We start from the raw sequence: 17,273 nt of genomic DNA on the forward strand, positions 1-17,273 counted from the left end.
GTTAGGACTCAGAAAGGTTACATGATATGTTCAAGGTCCTAAGGTCAATTATGAGTTAATCCGGCCTATGACCTAGGTCTCCCAGGTCCTAGTCTCATGTTTTTCTCATTATAACACCCACCTTCTAGTTGGAATTGTCTGATTAGCTGGGGTCACTGTATCCTTAGAGATAGGGTTACTATAGCTGAGGACCAAATTACCCTACAAATCAATGAGGTAAAACAACTGTTTATAATGCTTATTGGGTCTGTGGGTCACAATTCAGACAGGGGCTGTGGAGATGACTTGGGGCTAAGATCCCCTGAAGACTCACTCACTCGCTCACTCACATGTCTGCTGACTGATGGTGGCTCTCGCTGGGACCTCAGCACCTACAAGCAGCCTCTCTATGTAGCCTGAGCTTCCTCACAACATGGTGACTGGCTTCCAAGAGGGCATCACAAGACAGTCAGGCAGAGGCTCTATTGCCATTTATGGCCCAGCTGGGAAGGCATGCAACATGACATCCACCCCATCCTCTTTTTGTTGGGGCAGTCATAAAGTTCTACCCCAGTTCAAGGGGAAGGGAATAGACTTCACCTCTTGACGGGAAGTGGCAAGGTCCTGGAACAGCGTGTGGGGTCAGAAATATTGCTGTGGCCACTTATGGAAATTACAATCTGCTACAACTAGAATTAAATGCCTTCTTTACAAGACAAAATTAGAGGGAGAAAAGAGGCAGCAGAAGAACAACTAACAAATCACACCTGAAGTCTGAGTATGCCTGCTCCCATTTCTCTCCCTCTGGGGAACTTTGCAATCTGTGCTTACTGCAAATTGAATGGGAATAAAGCATGTTAACTCAACATGATTGGAGCTTTTATTTCATTTAAATGTCTAGTTTGGTGTGTTGGAAAGTATGTTTCCAGCTTTTAGGCTAGGGATAAGATGTATCCTTCACAATGAGGAAAAGGGGAAAAACTATTTTAATTGAAGAACTTATTTTTTAATATAGATCATCTACTAGACTATAAAGAAAACATCAACAAATCTCCTAAAGCACAAAGTGCACAGACATTCTCTGACCACAGAGCAATAAAACTATAAATTAGAAACATTTAAACAAAACTTTCCCACCCACATGGAAATTCAAAAATACCCTTCTCTATATCTCTTGGGCACAAAAGGGGAAATATGATTGCAATCATAGAATATTTAGAAAATAAAAATAATGAAAACACTACAAATCAAAACTCCTGGGATACGGCTAAAGCTATATTTTAAGAGGCACATAAATAAGTAAGGAATGAATAATGACAATGCCAGCAGCAGCAGCAATGGCTAACACTTTCTATTCTAGGAGCTTTATATGTATGGACTCATTTAATCCTCACAGCAACCTACAGGTAGATGCTATTATTTTCATTCTCATTTTACAGAGGAACAAATTGCGACACCGAAGGGATGAGTGATTTGAGCGAGATCATGCAACTAGCCCCTGTCATTCCAGGCACTGGGGTTACACAGTGACCTAGAAGGCAAAGTGTACGCTCTCTTACAGCTGTGAGCTCCTCATTACTGCTGGGCAGGTGTGGGAGTGCCAGCTTCTCACGAGGCCTTCACGGATGCCTTCCTGGATGGGAGGGGCAGAAGTGCCTCGTTACCGCCGGGTGGTGGCAAAAGCCCTGAAGCTCCCCTAGGCCTTCTCTGGCAGTACCCCATCTGGGATGGGGAGAGAGGCCTTGTTACTGCCAGTGGGGGTGGAAGTCCAGGCTCCCCGTGTGGTCTCCACTGGTACTGTGGAGAGGGGAGGGAGGAGAGTGTGTATCATTCATGCCTGTTGGGGATGAAAATCCCAGCTCCCTATGTATCCTTCTCTGCCGCCACCTTGGCAGGTGTGTTGGGGTGCCTTGGTACAGCCTAGCGGAAGGCTGAAGTCTAGTCTCCCCTCTAGGACTTGGCTGGCATGGGTGGGAGTGGGGCCACAGTTTTTGTTTGTTTTTTTTTTTTCTGTGGTTTTTGGCTGGAGTAGAGCTGCTTAGATAATTCTAAAAGTTTTCTATTTCACTAGGCTGACCTATTCCTGGTTCTCTGGCTAAGCAGACCAGGCTTTGGTTGAAGGTTGTTTTTTGTTTTTTTTTTTTTTGTCTGTGCCTGTTGGCGTTTGCAGGTTGCTAGCTTCTTCAGCTCCAAGTCTGGGATATATGAGGTAAACAAACAAACAAGGTAGGAACTAACCATGTGTCATTCCTCAGGTCTCAAAGTCCCTAGCTGATCTGCCTTCCTCTCTCTACCTTTCAGCCTTCTTATGTTTCTTTTATATGTAATGTCCAAGGGTTTTAGTTTCACTTAGCTGGAGGAATATGGGAAAGTACATCAACTTCATCTTCCCAGAAGAAGTTGTCTCTTATGTTAAGAAAAAAAAAATCTGACAGGATGTGTTCATTCTCAGAGCAGGAGGAGAGTCAGAATGGCAGAGAACCACTGATAGTGAGGGGTGGAGGGGAGAGAAAGGGGGTGGGATCCTGTGCACAAGTGGAAAGGATGGCCCTAGATGTGAACATGGAGAGTTCATCTGAAGTCACAAGAGGAAAAGATGAGCATCTATTAAACATGCATGGAGTTTGGTGGTGAGTGGATGAGGATGTCTCCATGGACTAAGGGAAGCCATCAACTGAGAAAGGGGGCTGGGGTCAGGGAAGGCTGGGGATTTGCAGAGAGAAGCTGCTTTGAAAGGTGGTGGAGAGAACTGACTAGAGAAATACAGAAGGATTTCTCTACAGCCTGAAGCCACATACATTTAGAAGGAAACCAGTTAGCCTAGTTGCTTCTTTTCCTCCAGAACTAGGTACAGAGTAGGCAGATAAATGCGGGTTTACTCAGTCAATAATTGTGCCAGATCAGATGAGAGAAGAACGAAGAAAAAAAAAAAAGAAAAAAAAGACATGGAGGGTGTGTATAAAGGAGTGATTATGATGATGAAACACAAAGTCAGTACCATAGCATGGCACAACTACAGAAGGCACTATTTTTATTGTATTTTGCAACACAGAGACCCAGCGTAGACTCTAATGTGGATGAGGAAGAACCTGAGTAAATGGCCAGTGAATATTTGGGGGTGATTGAATTGGGAGTCCTAATAGGGCTGGAGAATTGTTAAGGTGGGACTGGTAAATTAGAGGCACGCAAAGATAGGAGATGATGGCCATAGAGAGAAGATATTTGAAATTGAGATTTAGGAGGTGAAATAGATATTGGAAATGAAAGATCTAGGATATGAGAAGGTGTAGCTGAAGTGAGGTGGGGGGTGCTTAGCAAACTACATGCCCTTCACAAACTTCCCATTGAGAATAACTAAAAACAATGAATAAAATATAGAAATATATATATTTTTAAATGCATCAGTGACCTGCTAATAAAGTAAGGCCAAAAGGAATTCTAAGCAAGGCCCAAGTGAGATGACCCAGGCACTGCTAATGGCCTTTGTACTGAGGACTTTTGACAAATCAGGGGATCTTGAGATCCAGTGTTCACAGCCTTGTGAAATATGGATGATAGTTGACAAAGCCTAGGTCCAGCCCAAAGAGGGCAGCATAAAAGACAATCCTACATAAAGCTCGAAAGGGTATACTAGAAATAAAATTGCCCCCATTGCAGACAACAAGGACATTTGCTTATGTTAAAATTTGGCGCTGGTAAAGGAGAAGAAAAATCTTTCCTGAAAGTTTCTAAGTACAAGCTAGCCCTCACGTGTGAGTTTTGTTGCCAGAGTTGCGCTACCTGGGTGGTCTGGAAAACCTTCAAGCTGAGAATTTAGTTTAAAGTGGCCCTCCTTCAGTAGTACCCATGAGCATCTGGCAGAAACACATGCAAATCCTTTTTAAATGAACTCCCTTCTATCTAGGCTTCAAATAATTCCCATAGAAATGTGAATTCACAATTAAAAAAGAAAAGCATCATGAGCGAGACCCAACAAAATAACAAGCAACTCACATCACCCACAAAAAGTCAATCAGGTGTTGGAAATATCAGATAGTATAAAATTTATATACAATTTATAATGATTAGAGGGCAGAAACTAGGGAGTCATCTGCAGGAGATAAGATTTTTACATACACATAAGAATACATATTAAAGATAGGGACGTTGCTGGTGTAGTCTTTTTATAGGTTTTATAAACCACTTGAGCCTATATCCGTCATTTTAGTGTCTGACATGTTTGGAACTATCAGTGCTTTGTTGGTTTATGGCTTAAATTCCTTTTCTTGTCCGTTTCCTTCTTCCCTTCCCCCCACTTTAAAAATTTTCCTATACAGAAAAATAGAATTAAGATTTTTTTTTAGTAAAATTGATACTTATAAGGTCAATATTTTAAAAATGCATTTCTATATACCAGCAACAAAAAATTAGAACGTGTAATAAAAAGACAGATGCCATTTACAGTAGTATCAAAAATATGAATTACCTAGGAAGAGATTTAACAAAATATGAGTAAGACCTGTATACAGAAAATCATAAAATGACTGAGAGAAATCAAAGGAAATTTAAATAAATGGAAAGTGATACTATGTTTATGGGTAGGAAGATTCAATATTATAAAGTTGTCATTGCTTTTCCAATTGATCCGTAGATTTCTTTTATTACATTTAAAATCCCAACAAAGTATTTATTTTGACTGGTGGGCATTGAGGAATGGATAGTGGAACTTGGCACGTTGATTCTCAAGTGTATCAGAACGGACACTGAAAATCAGTTGAGAAAGTATGAGCTTTAAATAACTGATGCTGAGACAACTGGTTATTCATATAGAAAAAAGGGGATCTGAACCCCTACCTCACACCACATGCCAAAAATCAATTCTAGGTGTCTAAAAGACTCAAAATTAGGTAGAGTTTTTAAACTTTTTGAAAGTAATAAAAGAAAATGCCCTTTTCAATTAACGGATGAGAAGAATCTCTGAAGCGAGACAGAAAAGCATAGAGAGTAAAGTAAATTACTATTAAAGTGAACTACATTAAAATGAAGAACTTCTGTTCATCAAGATATACCATAACAGAAGTGAAAAGGTGAGTCACACACTGGGAGAGGGTATTTGCTATACCCATATGACAAAGGGTTAGTATCCAGACCAAAAACTATAAGCCATTCAGAAAACTACAACCTAATTTATTCTAAAGGGGAAAAAGATTTGACTGGGCATATCACTGAAAAGAGAACACAAATGGTAAAATAACATATGAAAATATGTTCAACTTCATTTGTAATCAGGGAAATGCAAATTAAAACCACAGTGGCATATTATTTCAATCTCATCAGCTTGACAGAAATTTTTCAATGTGGAATACCAAGAATTAGAGATGTGGAACCACTGAATTCTTATACAGTGTTTGTGGGAGAGTCAATTTATTTCAACCATTTTGGAAGATAATTTGCATTATCTATTAGGTTGAAGGTATGCATGCCTTTTGACTCAGCAATTCTACTCTCTGATGTTTGGCCTAGAGAAACTCTTGTACACATGTAGTGGGCGGTAGGTATAAGATGTTCATAGTAGCATATCTGTAAGAGCAAAAACTAGAAACAACCAAGATATTCACCAACAGTAGAATGGAGTAAAATTCTGATATATTCATATAATTGAATACTATACAGAAATAAACATGAATAAACTGTAGTTATTTGCAACAACATGGATGCATCTCAGGAACATGTTATTAAGTGGAAAAAGTATGTCCCAGAAAGACCCATATGGTAAATTCCAATTATATGAAGTTCAAAAGCATGCAAAAATCATATATACATACATATATATGTATATATACATACACACACACACACACACACACATATATATATATATATATAGAATGATTAGGAAGGATGGGATTGGAGAGGGATACATAGGGGCTTAAATGTTCTATGTCTTAAATGGGACAGTAGGTGCACAAGTGATCATGTCATTGTTACTTTTTTTATCCTTAAACATTTATTTTATAAATATTCTTTTGTATATATCCGATACTTAATAAAATGTCAAGGCTCTTTGGAATTGAGGAGGTAAAAAGAGCTTTATCACAGAATGATTTCATGCTGGAAAGTTAGAAACAACAACAAAGGTCCCCAGTAAAGGTCTGGTTAAATAAATTAAGGTACATCTGTATAACAGAATAGCATCCAGCAATGAAGTGCATACACTGACATGAGATGTTCCTTGTATAGCAGATGAAAGAAGTTACAGAACAGTATGATACCTCATTTACATAAGAAATATAAAAATACACATACATAAGAATAGAAAAAGCGTTGAGTGAGTACACCAAAAAGTTAACTGTACTGGAATCTGGGTGTTGACTATTAGAATTATACTTAGGGTTTTTTTTCTTGATTTCTTCTCATTTTTTTCTACCAGAAACATATATTACTATTATACCAAAAAAAGTCAGAGAAAGAGTAGCAAAGAATATCTAAGAAACATCAGAAAGAAGAATGTAAATATAAAATGTTTGGAAACGACCTTCACAAAATATATTAACATATTATTTGAAGAAAATGGTTACACTTTTATTAGAGTTAAAAATGAGATTTGAAGATAAATGGATTTATCTATCTATCTATCAAGTTTCTGGCTAAAAGGCAATATAATAAAGATTTAACTTCTTCCCAATTTAATTTACAGGATTAAAATAATCCCAAACAAAATCACAAAGAAGTTTTTTGTTTTTTGTTTTTCAGGGCAAATCATTCATTTATTGTTTAAAGATTGCAAGACAACATCTGAATTTCTGTAGCACAATGTAAATGTTTTACTTTTTTGATAAAGCAGAGTATAATAGAAAAAACAATTAGTTTCCAGTAATATCTATATCTCTATTCAGAATTAAGCCTTCCACAGACATGTTACCTGGAAACAAAAGCCTGTTACAATAAGCAAAGCTTCAACCAGAGCGGCTACTTTTCGGGCAGGGAAAGGTTCATCCCTCTAGGGGGATGCTGTGCTATGTAAAATGGCTGCAAGGTCACAGCCTTGAGGGCGCTGGAAGTCTATTCTCCTATTCCACATGAAGTAGTTTGGTGAACTTCAAACGTCCGTTCATCTGCAACCAAGCTGGCAACCTTTAACTGATTCTTTCAAGCAGGTAAAAAATAAATTAAAAGAAATCCCTACACTGATGTTCCTTGATTTACACTGTTAAGTCGTTCATTAACATGTAATTCTGGCTAAGAATTACATTTGAGACTCCTTGCTCAGATTTTGGTTAACAGTACAAATCTTTCCGAAATTCAAGTGCTTCTTAATCAATCATTTGTCAGCTAGGATACATTCAGGCATCAGCTGCAACTACAGAATAGATGCACTGCCTCAGCACTTTGGAAAGACAGAATCTAGAACACTACTAGCAGACAAAATATCTGTTACTAGACAGCATATGTGCAGTACAGCAAGACAAAAACATATATTCATATGTTGGCTTGTTTAAGCCTCAAGCCCTCAGTCCTTTGTTGAAATACAATAATTTCATTCCTATGGTTTTCAATACCAAAAACTCAACCCCCAGGAGGGCTAAAGTCTAATTTATACTCCAAACCAAGTAGCAGTGCAGTTCGCTACTACTGAGGCTGAATCCATAGACTTCAAGACCACGTCCAGAAGACAAGTTATTATGTGTAACACCCTAGAAGGTCTGAAGCATAATAATCATATACATAGCTGGTCCTCCAGAGCTTTTTACCTATAACATGTTTTTTGATGAAAGTTATTTAATGCACTGGAGATAACTGGGACTTACTGATCAAATATTTGAATACTTGTACTTACCTGGGATTTCATTTCTGCTGAAAGAAAAAGGAAGAACAGGACTCACTTTAAAAAAAAGAACAAACTTTAGAAGTGAAAGTAAAAATCTGATCACACACTATCACTTTTGGAAGCAGCACAGAGGGGCAGTCAACGGTAAAACACTGGTGCAATAGGTCAAAACTCTAGGCCAAAAATCCATTATTATTATCATCAGTGACAGTACCACAACTGTGCCCTTCATAATTAATAATCACTCCTAAGAATCTTCATTTGGCACCAGATGATGTGTTTAAGAGAAACACTCTGGGAGGTTTTGAATCAGACTTGGTTTTTTGTTAGCCAAGTTACAGGAAAATGTTTAAAGTGGGGGGAAGGGAAGAAGGAAACGGACCAGAAAAAGAATTTAAGCCATAAACCAACAAAGCACTGATAGTTCCAAACATGTCAGACACTAAAATGACTGATATAGGCTCAAGTGGTTTATAAAACCTATAAAAAGACTACACCAGCAAAGTCCCCATTTGTCTGTAGAGTTCAGAAACTAAAACAAGGAATATTTTAGCTTAAAACCTTATCTCAAAAGAATCATATACACGTCACATGAATAAAACCTGAAACCAAACATTTTTAATAGCTCCAATACCCCAAATATAAAGAAAAACTTAATTCAGAAGACTGGGCAATCTCTATCTCCCCTCCACACTAACCACCCATCCCATGGAAGACCAAGGGAGATCAGACCTTCCAGACTTAGGCAACACCTGGCTGCCGCAAAATTCTACGGAGACTCCTTGTGGAACAGCAGTCTCCCAACTCTTGTGTCTCTCCCTGTCATGATCATGCAGGAAGCAAGTCTGGCTGTGCTATCTGTTATCACTGTCTGTCACCCATCTGCAACATGATATTGCTACAAAGGTAAGTACAAAGTAACGTATCTAGTTCCCTTTCCCCCAGAAGGTTGAGGCTCAGGTACAGGGGTAATTCTCCTGCGCACACAGTCATTATTTAGGCCGACTCAGTGACGTCAACAGGCTTCATCATGTGATCAGGTTTGTTGCCAGCTGCATAATGCTCCCACATCTGTAGATAGAGGCGCTCTAGTTCCAGTGTGTATTGTTTGGTGTTAAACAGAGGGCTAGATATTCTCTGCTTCCAGACTTTGCCACGAATTCTCTTCAGGTATTCTAGATCAGTTCCCAGTTTCACAGCTATGTCTTCATACTCTTGTCTATTTTTAGCAATAAGCTCAAGACAGCCTAAACAGGTGAGCTGGGAAGCTGCAACTCGGGAAGCAAGAGTCTCTCCTGGCATAGTCACCATGGGTGTCCCCGACCAAAGGACATCCATCCCTGTGGTGTGTCCATTACAGAGTGGAGTGTCCAAGCAGACATCAGCCAGCTGGCCTCTCCGAACATGTTCCTCTTTAGGAGCAACAGGTGAAAAAATGATACGGTTCTGGGGAAGGCCCATATTTTGCGCATACTGTTGAATATTAGGTTCTCCTGCTGGGAAACGCAACAGCCACAGTACGCTATTGGGAACACGCTTCAGAATATTTGCCCACATCTGCAAAGTAGATGGGTCAATTTTATATAGCTGATTAAAGTTACAGTACACAATGGCATCTTCCGGTAACCCGTACTGAGAACGTGTGGTTACAATAATGGTACGGGGAACCTCCTCTCCAGTGGCAGCCTTATTGTTGATCTGGGTAGTTGCCAGTCCATTGCTAATACTGAATCCATTAATTGTTATCTGAATTTGTCCTCTGTTAATCATTTCCATAACTGCTTCTGCAGTCGTATTCATAGGAATGACAGGCATATTAAGATCTATATTGCTGCTGTCTGCTTTGTCTCCTCCATCAGGACATTTCATCTTGACAATTTTCACGTCTGGTAGACTATCAAGAAATGCTTTGAGGTCGATGCCATTTAGCACAATTCGATTGTCATAAATGTGCCCATTGGACTTAAAATCGATGACTGCTTTTTTCTTCAGGTGAGGGAACATATTAGCATGATCACCAATAAAGAAAGTATGGGGCATATAAGCCAGTTTCTCAGAATACTGCTCAGCAACTTCAGCAGGTGAAGTTTCCCGATCAGTGATGATATAATCCATGAAAAGCACGCCACTAGTCCCAGGGTACCCCAGCCACATTGCCTGAATAGGAGCTGGCCTGAGAGCAAAGAGTTCATTTCGAGCACCCCTGGTATAACCATTCATATTTACGAGGATGTGTATACCATCTTGATGGATGCGATCAGCTGCTTTTCCATCGCATGGAATCTGAGAAAGATCAACGAAATGATCGGCTTCTGCCATCACCTTCGCTCGGAAGTTTGTGCCATCATCTGGGCTCAGGGCATAACAGAATACCTCAAATTTATCACGATTGTGCATGCCTGGAATAGACTGCATAAGATGAGAAGTAGGATGGTTCCCAAAGTCAGAACTCACGTATCCTACACGCAGTCGACCATCACTGAGCTTCAAGTCCTTTGGATGTTCATACGGTGGTTTGTGAAGGACATTGATGTTATCCAGGCAGAGGTGCCCATGCCTCTCGGCAATAGCCTTCCTGACGCCGTGAGGAAGAGGATATAACATGCTGTGATGAGGCTGCACAGAAGGCAACCTGTTCTTCTCTAACTGGTCAGCCACAACGCTGACCAACCTCTTCATGCGCTCATCATAGTCTGTCCAGTCACAGACAATCTGCAGGCAATGAGCCAGATTACAATAAGCGTCAGGAAAGTCAGGTTGAAGCTTCAGAGCAGTGCGATAAGAAGCAATTGCTTCTGGAATATTCCCTGAATCCTTGTGAATGGAAGCCAGATTGCTGTGGGCATCCGCAAATGCAGGGTTAATCTGAATGGCACGTGTATAACACTGCAAGGCTCCCTGAACATCCTGCATCCCCGTTAGAGTGTTTCCCATATTACAGTAGGCCTCAGCAAAGGTAGGACTGATTCGAATAGCCTCCTTATAATGCATCAGAGCTTCCTGCACTCTTCCCTGCTGCTGCAATACACTTGCTAAATTTGAATGGACAGCAGCAAACTCTGGGAAGACTTCTAATGCTTTACAATACAAGCGAACTGCCTCTTCAATGTTTCCCTGTTCTCGCTTGATATTGGCTAGGTTATTCAGAGAGTCTGCATGGGTGGGACACAGCCACAGAGCTGTATTATAACAATCTTCTGCTTCGGCAACACTGCCCTTCTCTTTGAGAGCGTTGGCTAGGTTGCAGTAAGCGTCCGGGAAGTGTGGTTGCAATTCAATAGCTCGCCTGTAGGTGTCTATTGCCAGATCTATCAGGCCTTGCTCATAGTATACACAAGCCAGGCTGCCATGTACCACTGCATGATTTGGACTCAAGCTTAGGGCACGAAGGTAAGCTGCCACAGCTCGTTCAAAAATCCGTGCCTCTTTGAAGACATTTCCTAAATTGATATAAGCATCCAGAAAATTGGGGTCATGGGTGACAGCCTTTTCAAAGTGATGAATTGCAAGCCAAATCTCCCCTTGTGCATTGAAAACACAGCCAAGGTTACTCCAAGCTACTGCAAAGTTCGGTTGCGTCTCAATTGCTTTCAAATAACATGCCTTGGCTTCTTCCAAGCGACCCAGGGCTTTGAGCAGGTTCCCCAGGTCACTGCAAACACAGTACAGATCAGGATTGTACTGAAGAGCGGAGGCGTAAGCTTGTACTGCCCCTTCCATGTCGCCTGCTGCTACCAAAGCAGCTGCCAGGTTAATATAACCATCGATGAAATCTGGTTTGAGACGCAACGCATGCCGGTAATGCTCGATTGCTTCCTGCAACTGCCCGCTTTCCTTGTACACATTCCCCAAATTCGAATAGGCTTCTGCCAGAAGAGGGTTCTTTTTAATTGCCAGAGTACTAAAGTGGGCAGATCCGTCCAGCCTTCGACACCGGAAGTGTATAGATGAAAGTAATAAAAGTACACCAGTATTGTCTGGCTCTTGTCTCCAGAGCTGCATGCAGTGTCTCTCAGCTGCCTCAAAATCTCCCGCCTGATAGGCTCGATGTGTCAACTCTGCTAACCCTTGGAAGGAAAGCATACGTTTCGTTGGGTCTGTGCTGTCGGCCACGTTGCCCACGGAAGACGCCATCTGGAGCTTCTGGAGGGAGTGCGAAAAGAGGGTAATTGAGTCCCGCTGCTGCCACTACTGGCAAGAATGTTTCTAGAGGTAGCAAATACAAGGGCAGTAGCCGTACCACTGCTTTGGCAGGCTTAAGCGGCGGCAGCAGTTACATACACTGAACCTTAGGAACTCTGGTTGGCCATCTATCTCTCACGGTCTTGAAAAAAATCACAATGAAGTTTAAGTTTTTTTTAATTGATAAGATGGTTCTAAAGTTTATCTGGAGATGCAAGAGGGAAGAGATGTGGGGACATATGTATATGTATAACTGATTCACTTTGTTATAAAGCAGAAACTAACACACCATAGTAAAGCAATTATACTCTAATAAAGATGTTAAAAAAATATAGAGTTTATCTGGAAGAATAAATGGGGCTATTGATAATAGAATTCTGAAAATTAAAATTAAGAGGTTAGACTTGTTCTAATGGATCAATTTTAAAATGAATGCTAAAGCGACAACCATTGAACCACTATGATACAGTCAAATAGAAAGCTCTTAAACATCTAGTAGAAAGTGCTCAAACATCTCTTTATATTTTTAGAAACAGTGAATGTTGGAGGAAATAATGGTAATAGAGAAAGTAGAACATAAATAATGTTGGAATAATGGTTAAGGAAGGGTAGTTAATTTTTACCTTAAAATACGTTCTAAAACAAATTTGACTGTATTTACCTAAGATAAATTATAGATAAGTTAATGTAAAAAAATTTAAATCATTATTCAGAGGGAGCACAGAAAATATGTAACAGATTCACGAGGGTATAAGTCACTAAATCCAATGACTTTGCAGGACCAACTGATAATCTTGACTACCAACACTCTTTTTCTTCCCTTTGCCTCCTTTGACTTCTATGACACACACTGCCCTGATTTTTCACCTCACTTTGGTTGCTACTTCTCCAATTCCTTTGCAAGATTATCCTCCTCTGAAAGCCATTACATGTTTGAGTTCCTCAGGGCCCATTCCTTCTCTACACTGTCTCCCAAGATATTCACATTTATAGCCACGGCTCCAATGACCACCTCTACTCAGGTGACTCAAATTTAACTCTCCCCCAGGCATTTCTTACCTATCAGTATAAGTCAGAATCCCTGAAAGAGAAAGGTGGCACACTCAAATGTACCGTAATTAAGGAGACTGTAGTCAAGAGATCATTTGCAAAGGGTTTGGGGAAAACAACAGAGGACAGTAGTCCAGCATCTCAGGGAGCTTTTACTGCCTAGGCTTAAAGGAGGAGGTTAGGGACTTCCCTGGTGGCTCAGTGGTTAAGAATCCACCTGCCAGTGCAGGGGTTCAAGCCCTGGTCCGGAAAGATCCCACATGCCACGGAGCAACTGAGCCTGTGCGCCACAACTACTCAGCCTGCACTCTAGAGCCCACGAGCCACAACTACTGAGCCCGCGGGCCGCAACTACTGAAGACCGGGCACCTAGAGCCCGTGCTCTGCAACAAGAGAAGCCACCGAAATGAGAAGCCCACTCACTGCAACGAAGAGTAGCCCCCACTTGCCGCGACTAGAGAAAGCCCGGGCGCAGCAAAGATCCAATGCAGCCAAAAATTAATTAATTAGTTTTTTGAAAAAGGAGGAGGTGGAAATGATTACTGGATTCGAGAGAGAAAAAAAGAGGAAGAGGTGGGAGGAAGAAGAGCAGGAGGCGCAGGAGGCAGAGGAGGAGGGTTTGAAGGAGGCAGGGTGGAAAGAGGAGGAGGTGGGGAAGAGGAAGAGATGATGCAGGATGTATATCGTATCGAGTAAATACTCAGCCTTCACGCTTCTTCCCTCATGTACCTCCTATGGGCTGAACGCAACTAGAAGGCAGCGCACACGGGAGCAGGCGCTGGGGATACATGGAATCTTGACATCCCACACACGTTAATGTCTCCGGGCAGGGATCAGCGTAGAGATGGGTGGAGAGTGGCTCTAGATGGGGAGGCAGAAGATATCTACCTAACAGACACCTCCTGCTTGGCTTCTTCTCTAGGACATCCCAGGGATATTTAAAACTCAGCAGGTCCAAGATTAAACTCATGAACTGCCCACTCCACAACCTCTCAAGAACAAGACTAATGAAAAACAAACTGGTCCTCTTTCAGTGTTTTCTGTGTCATCAAATGGTATCAAGGTCAGGCGTGTCTCCCCGTAACTGTGCAGGAAGGGATTGGAGTGGGGCAACAGTAGGTGCAAATAGATCATTGAGGATGCTATTCCCCTAGTCCAGACAGAAATGATGATAGAATGGGCTGAGGAAGTGTTGGTAATGACGAACAGAAGTGGATGGATTGAAGTGGATAGACTGAAGAGATATTTCGAAAGCAAAATTGTTAGGACTTGTTATGAGATTGGATGTTTGGAGGTAAAAGTAATGTGGTTGTCAAAGATGACACCTTCAGTGATTTCCCATAGATCTTAGGAAGGAGACACAACTCCTTACCATGGACTTACTGGCCCTGCATGGTCAGCATCCCCCACTTCCCACCCTTCAACCTTCCGCCTTCACTTACACCAGGCCCCTCTGAGGATGTGGACCATGTCCTACATTCTTTCAGTCCTTCCTGTTGCCTATGCTTGCCCATGAGCAGGACCTTTGCACCTGCTCTTTCCACTGCCTGTAATGCTCTTAGCCCACTACCTAAGTCCTCTTTATCATTCTTAGCTCAGTCACCACTTCCCCAGGAAAGCTTCCCCAGACTTCCCTAACTAGACCTAACCCTTCTATGAAAGCGCTCCTAGACTGGGTCCTTCCCTCTGTAGCCTCTATCCTTTAGTAGCTTACACACACTTGTGTGGCTTTTCAGTAAACGTCTAACATATTCTCAATCCCCCACCAGGATAGGAACTCCACGAGGACAGGGGCTGTGTCTTTCTTGTCTCAAAATAAATAGTCTTATTGCCTCTCGTAGTGCTTGGCACCTTGTAGTACACACACACACATACACACACGCACACACACACTCTCTTTAATGAATGAATGAATAAAAGTAAAAGCAATGGAATATATCATGTAGAAACACACTGATGGATTTAATAGACTTAAATTATAACCTTCTCTATATTAAACAAGAGTAAGGAGTAAATGATAAGTGATAAACTTAGAGATATATTCATAATATAAAGACAAGAAGACTATATCTCAGTAGAGTTCTTGCCACATCAACAATACAAATAATACCCAGCAGGAATTGACAAAAACAAAACAAACAAAAAAACCCCCCTAGAGCAGAAAGTGTTATGACAACTTTTCACTATAAAAATTGAAACTCCAAATAAAACTGGCCTAAACAAGAAGGAAACCCACTGTATCACGTAACCAGAAGGATAGGATGGCTTCCCTCAGGATCATGAGACGGTACCCAGCGATCACCGGGGACAGCATGCTTTCTTGTGCACATTCATCAGAGGAGAAATGCAGTCTCTTTGCTAGCAATACAATACAAATCCTGGGCTTCCCTAGTGGTGCAGTGGTTAAGAATCTGCCCGCCATTGCAGGGGACACGGGTTCAAGCCCTGCTCTGGGAAGATCCCACATGCTGCGGAGCAACTAGGCCTGTGCACCACAACTACTGAGCCTGTGTTCTAGAGCCCGCGAGCCACAACTCCTGAAGCCCATGCGCCTAGAGCCCTGTGCTCCGCAACAAGAGAAGCCACCCCAATGAGAAGCCCGTGCACCACAACGAAGAGTGGCCCCCGCTCACCACAGCTAGAGAAAGCCCGTGTGCAGCAACGAAGACCCAACGCAGCCAAAAATAAAATAAATAAAAATAAATAAATTTATCAAAAGAAAAAAAATACAAGTTCTTCTCTTTAGCTTCACTGAGTCACTTTAGGACCAAGCTGGATCAATTCTGCTGTCAGAGGATGCCATGTTCTCATTTTGAACCACTCACTAGCAAGAGAGATTGGATCACCATGTTTGGTTTGTGTTAATCAAGACCCGTTCCTGGCACTAGGCTCAATTCCAGAAACCACACTGTTGTTGAGGAATCAAATACAAGGTCCACTAATATTGGCCACAATCATGGGGGGAAATGGTCAGCCTTAGGAGTGAGGCAGATGCAAGAAAACAAACATGGCAGTGAGGTATCATTGTTCAACTTGCAATTTTAAAGTTTGTTTGCATTTTAAAAAATTATTCATGGAAAATGGATTATAAATTGATTTAATCTTTCTGGCGGGCAATTTGGCAAAATACGAAAAAACCTTGGAAACATTTATGACAAATTTTGGAAAGTATACATGTGTGTAGAAATAAGGAGGAAACACAAAAATGTTCTTGTGGCTGTTACTGGCTGGCAATTTTACGGGTGACTTTTTCTTTTAAATGTTTCCCAAATATTCTTTAGCCTAATTTTGTTTATTTAAACACAAAGGACACGAAGGAACCTCTTATTTCAGAACGTGGACCACTTTCAGTCAGGAATATCCTCTGGAAGCTTAAGCAGTGGGCAAAGGAGTTGCAGGGTTTCATTGCTCCCTTAAGGTAATGAAGAGAAAATAGCAAACGATGTGAATCAAAGATTCTGAGTTATGGAATTCTCTGCTTCTAAAGTTCTAGTTTGGCCCAATTGGTCTGTAATCCAGGGGGAAAAAAGAAAGAAGGCATAAAACACTGCAGAAAGATATGTAGTTACAACAGAGCATTTAGCATAAAGCTTGTTCTTCTAAAATTCAACCTCTAACTCAACTCCATAGGCTCTTGGCTATAGGCCTTAGTGAGGAAACAGTTGAAGCTACACGACCAGACTTAGCTTGATCTACTGTCACTTTTGTTGAGGAGAATAGGTTGGACAGTTTTAAAAACTTGAGCATAGGAAAATATCTGAGCTCACGTTTAAGTTAAGAGTCTGAACGTCTGGGATAAAGGAACGTGTGTTAGCGAACTGGGGTTTCCAACAGATCTTTAACCGTGAGGATCAGTGACGCTGTTCTTTCTCCAGGTTTAATTTGATAATTTCCCCCATTCTTCTCAGACGCCTCTTTTGGTTCTCTTTCTGCCTTTATAGTCAGTCACCCTTCTGAGTAACCTTGGGCAAGTCATTTAACCTCTGCTGTAGCCTTTCTGAAAGAGCCTTCCATCGTGGATTTCCCTCTGTCTAAACATCTCTAAAGCTTCCTTGGAGTGACAGATCAGGAAAATCTATGAATTTAGGATAGCCCTTAGGCTAATGAGGGAGTACTGCATTTTTACACAGTCCTCCTTTTAAGGGCTTAAAACCAGATCTTTCACCTAGCTAAGAAGGGAATGTGCCAGCATCAGATTCTACCCCATCAGTCTCCCAGCAGTTACAGCAAGCCAACAGCTCAGCCTGTGCCTAAA

At 41.3% G+C, this 17,273-nt stretch overlaps 1 pseudogene; it reads right to left on the reverse strand.

The window, feature by feature from the left end:
* Window positions 1-8,782: 8,782 nt before the first annotated feature.
* LOC137758639 (UDP-N-acetylglucosamine--peptide N-acetylglucosaminyltransferase 110 kDa subunit pseudogene) lies at window positions 8,783-11,920 on the reverse strand (annotated as a pseudogene).
* Between the last annotated feature and the right edge of the window lie 5,353 nt (window positions 11,921-17,273).

The sequence above is a fragment of the Eschrichtius robustus genome, chromosome 2, assembly GCF_028021215.1.
Source record: "Eschrichtius robustus isolate mEscRob2 chromosome 2, mEscRob2.pri, whole genome shotgun sequence".
Lineage (NCBI taxonomy): Eukaryota > Metazoa > Chordata > Mammalia > Artiodactyla > Eschrichtiidae > Eschrichtius > Eschrichtius robustus.